Source organism: Cynara cardunculus (assembly GCF_001531365.2).
Source record: "Cynara cardunculus var. scolymus isolate 2C chromosome LG 16, CcrdV1, whole genome shotgun sequence".
Lineage (NCBI taxonomy): Eukaryota > Viridiplantae > Streptophyta > Magnoliopsida > Asterales > Asteraceae > Cynara > Cynara cardunculus.
Genome location: NC_037543.1, coordinates 14,652,064 through 14,661,296, shown reverse-complemented (window position 1 = coordinate 14,661,296; position 9,233 = coordinate 14,652,064).

Below are 9,233 nucleotides of genomic sequence, written 5' to 3'. Positions count from 1 at the left end.
AAATAACGGTAACAATGCCTCAAGTCCTATGCGTTTTTCCGGTGAGCCAGCACACGGAAAAACATGGTCAATCTAAGGGACATAACCAAGCGTCATGAATCGGCTCCCACTAAACACGCCATCACCAAGTGATACCCGGATGGTTCGCCGTCTAGACGTCAATCTCCTTGACTCCATTTGGTTGTCTTGATCTTCCATTACAAAAAAAAATGGAAAAACTATTCTATTACTATGCTATTTTACAAATACATAACGAATAGAAACGACTCGTAGGTCGCAAATACATTACAACGGATGAATGAAACGACATGCAAGTCGCGCAAATTATTACATCTTTTAAATGAATCAAATAATAACAACCAAACATCACACATAGGTCTAGAGAGGCAAATGTTACCGGATCCACACACATACAAAGAATAGAATGGAGTGCCAAAWCCAWRCARGRGAATATTTTGATAAAGATTGATTAAACATACAATTTTGGCACTAAAATCAATCTTAGTTTATATGTTACAATGTATCAATAATAAAATYGACTACATAAACATATAAACACACTTTTATGTTTATGCATGTATGGTTTTCATGCCAAAAACCATCCAAGCAACAACATGCAAGTGTATCAAAATATTTGGGAAAACACAAAAAACATATTTCAATCAAAATGAAATAATAAAATTTTCCTTCTATAGTACAACAACTAAGTTTTATTTCATTAAGAAAAGAAAACACTAGTTTTGTAAAAAAGGTTTTCACTAGACTTTAATTTCCTTTTATATTCCTCTTTTTTACACAAATCAAAGAGCCAATTTTTTTTCAAGTTCTTGGTCTATTTACTACATAAAAATAGCCCCAAAACTTCTTAAAAAATCAGCCAAAAAYAGCCCCTAAAAGGCAGCACAAAAGAGCTAACATTTTACAATCAAAACCGAGTTTTAAACTTGACATTTTAGGCTTAAATTACACCTCAAAGGCTGCTGTCCTGGCAGCTTCGAAACAGCCTTATATGCTGTCCAAAACAGCCCCAAAACATGTTAAAATAAAGTCTAAAATAACCCCAAAAGATCTCCCTTTTATTGGATTAAAATAGAGCTCAAAATGGGTGTTTTTCGGACTTCAAAACAAAGTTTAAGAAGGTTAAAAGATGAACCTTTTAAATCAAGATTTTTAAACCTTTAAAAGATTAAAACTTTGAGGTTTTGAAATCTAAACTAAAGAGGGAAAAGAAACTTAAAATTAGAAGTGAAAAACTAGAAATGGTTCTACATGCAACATGCACACCCTTTCCCGAAAGTGTGCACAAATACATGATCTAAACCAATTTCTTAAAAGAAAAGATGAAGATGTGCAAAATCTTTGTACAAGTGGCTTTGATACCATTTGTTAGAGGATGGTTATAACAAAAAAAAAAAAATACATGCAACGGAAGCAAAAACTAAAAAAAAAATATCCAACAAGAAAAGGATCCAATGTACAAGAGATTAAGCAACATAACACGAGATAGAGAAAGAATTTTGACCTTCACTTGCAAGGAGAACCCAAAAGGAGAGTTTCTCTATGTGTTCACACCCAAAGCTCCAAGTATAGGTGCAAGAGAGTCCTCTTTCTTCTTCAAGTTTGGCCAAAGAAACTTAAGAACACCAAGAACACACACTAGTGTGTGTGTAGAGAGAAAAATAATTTTTCGTGTGTGTATATGTATGGGTTCGGCCGAACCCAAGAAGAAGAGAGGGAAAGAGAGCCACTCAAGTGGCACAAGTCCCCTTGCCATGCATACTTGAGTGATTTCTCAAAGTTTCAAATCAACCCCTCTAACTTTGGTAAATTGCAAGCTAAACCCTTCAATTCACAAAGTATTTTAAGGATGACTTTTATCTTTTATAAGTTTCTAATTTAAACCATCAAACATGATGTTTAACAAACTTAGTCCCTTACGTTTTATTCTTGCACCTTATTTGGACTTTGCGTGCGACCCAATAGGAGCATGCAATGTGAATTATGTTGTGACAATGGGCATATCTCCAACACATTTCCATACAGGTATTTCTAAAGATTGAAGACTTCCATACGGCTTTTGATGTTCAATCTTAACCTGTAAACATGTCAGACATTGTTCCACATATCTAGCTATGTCTCTCTTCCATCCGGGCCACCAATAAAAAGGTTTTAAATTTCTGTACATCTTATTGGTACCTGGATGGATAGAGTATCGGGATTTGTGACTTTCATTTAATATAGTGTTCCGGATATTTCCAAAACATGGTATCCAAATTCGTCCTTGAAAGCACATTAGTCCTTCATCATTTTGTTCCAAGATTGAAATCATCTTACACAACTTTTCTGCTTTAACAAATTCTTTTTTTATAGCTTCTTGTTGACATCTCTAAATCTCCTTACAAATGTCAGGGATCAAATTCATTCTCATTACCACAGCTTTAATGGTTCCACTCTTTTCTTTCTTGCTCAAAGCGTCAACCACCACGTTAGTTTTTCCTAGGTGGTAGAGCATTTCACAATCATAGTCATTAACCAGTTCAATCCACCGGCACTGTTGCATATTTAATTCTTTCTGGCTGAACAAATGTTGTAAACTCTTATGATCAGTATAGATTTGACACTTGGTTCCCAGAAGACAATGTCTCCAAATTTTCAGAGCAAACACCACTACAGCTAATTCCATGTCATTGGTTGGATACTGCTTCTCATGATCTTTCAACTGTCTTGACGGATAAGAAATCACTTTTTCTCTCTGCATCAGAACACATCCTAACCCTAACTTTGAAGCATCGCTGTAAACCACAAAGTCTTCCGATCCATCTGGTAAAGTTAATACCGGTGCGCTGCAAAGATGATCTTTTAATAGTTGAAAAGTTTCTTGCTGTTCTCCTTCCTACTGGAATTTAATGTTCTTCCAAGTCAATTTAGCCAATGGCACGGCTATCTTAGAAAAGTCCTGAATGAACTTACGGTAATAACCGGTCAATCCCAAAAAGCTTCGGAGCTTCCCATCTTGCAACTGCTTCTATTTTTGTTGGATCTACTTTTACCCTTATTTCTTAGATGACATGACCCAGGAATTGGACTTATCTTAACCAGAACTCACATTTAGATAACTTTGTGTATAACTTTTCTCTCTTCAATAATTCTAATATCAGACAAAAATGTTCTGCATGTTCTTCTTTAGTCTTAGAGTATATAAGAATATCATTGATAAATACAATAACGAATTTATCAAGATATTCCTTACATACCCTATTCATCAAATCCATAAAGGTTGCGGGCGCATTAGTTAAGCCAAATAGCATAACTAATAATTCATGATACCCGTACCTAGTTTTGAATGTTTTTGTGGCAACATCTTCTTTCCTGACTTGAGCTGATGATACCCTGACCTTAAATCAATCTTGGAGAAATAACTTGCTCCTACCAATTGGTCGAACAAGTCATCAATTCTTGGTAAAGGATATTTGTTTTTAATTGTCAACTTATTTAGTTCTCGATAGTCTATACACATTTGCATAGACCCGTCTTTCTTTTTGACAAATAAGACCGGAGCACCCCAAGGTGAAGTGTTGGGTCTAATAAATTCTTTGTCAGTTAAATCTTTCAACTGTGCAACCAATTCCTTCAATTCAGATGGAGCTAACCGATATGGTGCCTTTGCTACTGGTGCAGCTCCTGGTACAAGATCAATTCGAAATTCAATGACTCTATCTGGTGGTAATCCAGATAAGTCTTCTGGAAAGACTTATGGATATTCACTAACAATCGGAATCGATTCCTCTTTTCTCTTTTCTTTCTTCATATCAATTATGTATGCCAAATATCCCTGGCACCTTTTCCGAATGCTTTTATGAGATTTCATTACTGACAAAATACTGGTATGGTGATTCTGACGATCACCATAAATAACAACGGTTCCTTGGTCTGCCAAAGTAATTCTGATCATTTTCTGATTACAAACAATACTAGTCTGATACCTTGCCAACCAGTCCATACCCACCACTACATCAAATTCCTTCATCGGCATAGGAAATAATCGAATCGGAAGTTCATAGCCCTCAATAACAATAATATAGTTATTGAACATACTAGTAACATTTTCCTGACTATTAGCAGTATCAACTACTAATTCATCATCAAGTATCACAGAATTCAGACATGTAGTTTGAGCAAACAATGGTGATACAAACGAAAAGTTTGCACCAAAGTCAAATAACACCTTAACACGTATTGAATTCAGAAGGAATGTACTTGTTACTACATCTGGTGATGTTTCTGCCTCGTTCTTAGTCACCTGGAAGGACTGTACCCGCACCCCTCCTTGCCCTCCTCTATTTATCGTAGGCCTTCCCCGTGTACCCGACGCGTTACTTCCCATTGTTAACTGCGGAGTTCTTAACAAGGGACAGTTCGGTCGAATATGATCTGGAGAATTACAGTTAAAACACCTTCGATTAGTCGGGTAACTTCTGGACAGATGGCCTGCTTCATCGCACTTATAACATTTTCTTGGGTCCATCTTGCATTCATCCTGATGAACCTGTCGGCACTGTGAGCAGACTTTCTCACTTATCTTCTGTTCAGATTTGTTATCATATCTTACCATTTTCGGTCCTTAGAAAGATGAAGGCCCCTCCCATTTTCTTTTTTCTACAACCTTTCCTTCTGGCTGCCAGTTCTTATTTCGTTCAGTCACTTCGGCTGCATATACCGTCAACGAAAAGGTATTGGGATTCATAGCAATGACAAACTCTCTAATTGAGGGTTTCAAACCCCATATATACCTTTCTATTTTCCAGGATTATGTTGAAACGTAGTGTTCCGCAAAGCGAGAGTATTCAATAAATCTTTCGGTATACTCCCGAACTGTTCTATTTCCTTGTTCCAACTTTAGAAAATCTTCCTCCATTTGTCTAACAGCAGTTTTAGGATAAAACTGATTCTTAAATAGGTCCACAAATTCTGCCCAAGACAATGATTGTAAAACATCTGTTCTGACCGATGATTCAACTTCCCACCAGAACAAAGCATTTGATTTTAATACGGAAACAACAAATCGAACTTTATCTGTTTCTGGACACCGAATGGTGTTGAACACATATTCCATTTCCTTGATCCAGCATACGGCTTTCACTGAATCCCTTTTCCCAGAAAATGTTGGTGGCTTACATGACAAAAACATTTTAATATCTCCTTCTTTGTTATGAGTAACCGGTACCGAAGGACGAACTTCTACTCTTTCTGTTTCTACCATGGCTGGTATCCCCATGATAGAAGTCAGAGTTTCCCGCAATTTTCCCATTTCTTCAGCCAACATGTCCCTGTTTACATATTTAGGATGTGGCATCGATCTCTCCTGAACAATTCCATAATGGGATTCTTCAGGTTCAGAATGAATTCCAGTTTGACCCCTTCCTAGAGACTGGCTTATTCCTCTGCCTTGTCCCCTTGGTCTTCCTCGACCTCTGATTGCAGACGTGCCAGTCGAAAAATTGATAGGTGACTCTTTTCCCTTTCTTCAGACTCTGGACGAGCCGTTCTTTCAGATCTTCTAGTTCGGCTAGACATCTGCAGATTTTAGTGTTTATAATCACGTATTCACATTCCCGATATAATGAAGTATTTAAGTTCAGATGTGTACCTGTAAATTCATAATTACACTCGCCAGATGTAATAAAAATTTACCTTACACAATGTTCTTTCAACCCATCATATTTATTTCCAATGGAGCTAACTATGTCTGGGACCCTTAACATGCAATAAAACAGTTTAAGTCTAGGTATCATGCTGTTAAATACCTAAATCCCTTAAACTCAGGCTCTGATACCACTTTCTATAACACCCCATACCATACATTGCATGTAACACATACTTCATACAGGAGTACATGTTTATACATCATTCAGATCCCTTAATACAAGAATCTACCAGTATGAAATATCTGGTCCAAAAATTCAAAATATAAATTCTTGTACTAATCAATGTTCATCTTTCAAAACTATACATATCATCATCCAATCCTCATGCAGGTAAATATATAGGGAAATTATTACATTTCCCCTTTCCCCTTACCTTCAGCACTTCCTGCAATACATATTTAAAATCACAGAACGAGGGTTAGACCGAAAGGTCAAGTGAGTTACCCTATTTATGTTATTGCAGGGTGAAAATCACCAAAACTTTGTACAAAATAACCTTTTCATATATATAATAAAAATATGAACAAATAAGAACATATTACCAATACCTTTCCACATTTCAAGCCAAACATTCAGCTATTCAAACAACATACTTCAAACCTTTATAGGTTTGAACCAACCAGGTTTCATATAATGCCACTTTTAAACCTTTTCAATTAAACAAGGTTTATTTAAAGTTTCAGGTCAAACCTGTTATTTTCTCCTCAATAACATCTAGACTACGATTTCCAATAAAAACCCCGATCTTAAACCTTTAAATCACAAAGAAATAAATATTCCAGACCACGGTAATTTTAAAGGATATAATAGTAAGAGTTATATAACATAACACACATACAAATGTCACCCTTATATCCAAAGGTACACCTCTCCTTGATATGCCACCCTTATCCCATGGTACACCTCTCCTTGATATGTCACCCTTATCCCATGGTACACCTCTCCTTGATATGTCACACTTATTTCCTCATTAAAATATTTTTCACAAAACAATTCCAATTAGAACAGACCGTAGCCATAAATGTTCTAATGGAATATTATTAGTTCAAAATCATTCTTTATCAAAATTCCCATTCTTTATACAAGAATACTAAAAATGACAATTGTATAAATAATACATAAGTCAAAGTACAAATCCGGCCAACACAGACTTGGCCGGACTTCATCTCCGGTCAGGCCTTGGCCGATTTACTAATCCGGTCAATACAAGACCCTTGTCCAATTTACTAATCCGGACAGCTCTCTAAAAGTTTTGTCTGATTTAACATTTAAGAGAATTCCAACACTTTTGTCCATATAACAAATCCAGACAACAAATGGTCGTATTCATACTTCTCCATTCAAAATATAAACTCAATATTTATAAATCGCTTAACACTTGTCCGGTTTAAGGCTAAACTGCTTATGCCTTGACCGGCTTAAGTTCAATCCGGACAATACTCATCAAGCGATTTTTTTATAAATCGCTTAAGCCTTAACCGGTTTAGGGCTTAAATCGCCCAACCCTTGTCCGGTTTAAGACTAAACCGCCTGACTCTTGGCCGGTTTAAGTCTAATCCGGACAACACCTCAATGGTTATCTTTTAAATCAGATGAAAATCCTATACAATCAATTATACAACTATACAGTTTAAAAGCAATTTAAATCACTCATCTTGAAAAGCCTTTTGAAATTAGCCTCTTTGCAAAACAAAACAAGAAATTCGAACGACTTTTTCTCTCTTAAATAGCTCAAATTTTGAAAATAGCCAAGAGATGAAATGAGGGGTCAAACCCTCCTTTTACACCTTTCCTAACAAGAAAGTCGGCCACACACCCCCCCCCCATGCATTCTCATAACATACATGTGTGTGTATATATATATATATATCATGTATACATATGCTCCCACATATACACATAATCTCATGCATGCATCTACATTATGCACATAATTTTCACACACTAGCATGATCAAATATAACAAATTTATCATGCTATCATGTAATCACTTATCAGAATTGAACGATAACGAAATTTTGATCTCTCGAACCATAATAATATTATTTGATCAGATCATTGAATCAATCACATAATCACACATTAATTACCTTGGGTGATAACCAAGATCCGATTATCACAGCTGAGCAATACTGTTTCAAGTTTTGCGAAATTAGACAGGTAAGTTTCATCTGATTCTGAAGCAATTAATGTCACCTATGTATCGTAAAAGGAACTCCAAGCACAGTTTGATGTTATTGTTGGTCTACAATTTCTCATAATACTTTAGGAGATATGTCATCTACAAAGTAATCTTTTAGCGTCGGAAAAAACAATATTGCATGCTTTCATCAGTGCATGTCTCTATCTTGTGACGATCACACGTGGATAAAGACATCCTTCCATTAATGATTGTAGACAATTTAATTCCCAAGTATAATTGGATGTGCATAGAGACAAATGCTACGCAGAATGTCTTATTAGTTGAAGTTACACCAACAATTTCAAGGAGAGGCATCTCAAACATGTTCGTTTTATAAGTGGCATCCATCAACAACACGTGTAGAAATGCACGCCATATCTCAAATGATCTAAGATGAGCAAAGAATAAATTTCCAATTCATTGGTCGAGTCATTTGCCCGATCATAATATACGTAGCCTTCATCTTGTAAAAATGACATCACAACTTGCATTGGAGTTCTACCTGCATTCTTCTTAAGTCGAACTTTCTAGCATTGATTGTATATCGTCTTTTTTGTAGACACATTATCTGGATACTGCTGTTTGATTGTTGATAAAATATCTCTAGGTTTCACATTGTTGGCCGAAAAATCTTCCACCAATAGAACTTGAGTTTCTGACAGTCGTCTTGCATATGCATGACCTCCAGATGTAATGCAAAGTCATGATTATGTGCTTCACATTTCACAGTTAACGTCCAACAATCATTACTCAAATGCTTTCCTACCAAGCAACATGGGCAATTTGTTTTTCTTGTCCCAGTATATTTACTGGAGGTTTTGTTACCTTTGTGCATACCACCACAATCACATTGCAATACAACTTTAGATGGTTCCCCACGTGAGTCACTTTTGCTTCTTTTGATAACAATAATAAAACCAAGTGAAAATGCCACATTGCGTACCCAATCAATTAGATCTTGACGAGAATTAAACACCTGAAATTGACTTTTTTAAAGTTACAACTACTAGTTTTACCATATAATTTAACAAGAATAAATGAAACTTAAAGATACCGTATCGGTAGAAAATGCAGATGGTTGAGGGTTTCCGTAAGCTCAAGTTGATTTGTTTGGATGCACATTGTCATCTTTTCCCCAATTCAACATTTTATAAGTTTTATACGGTAGAATGGATGTCACGTTCTGAATAGTAAACATAAATAATGATATGAATAGTGACATGAACAATGACATGAATAGTAACATAAACAGTGACATGATATAAATTATTTATTTATATTATATTTTATAGTATATTTGTTATATTGTAATATCTATTTTATAATATTTAATCATATTATTTCAA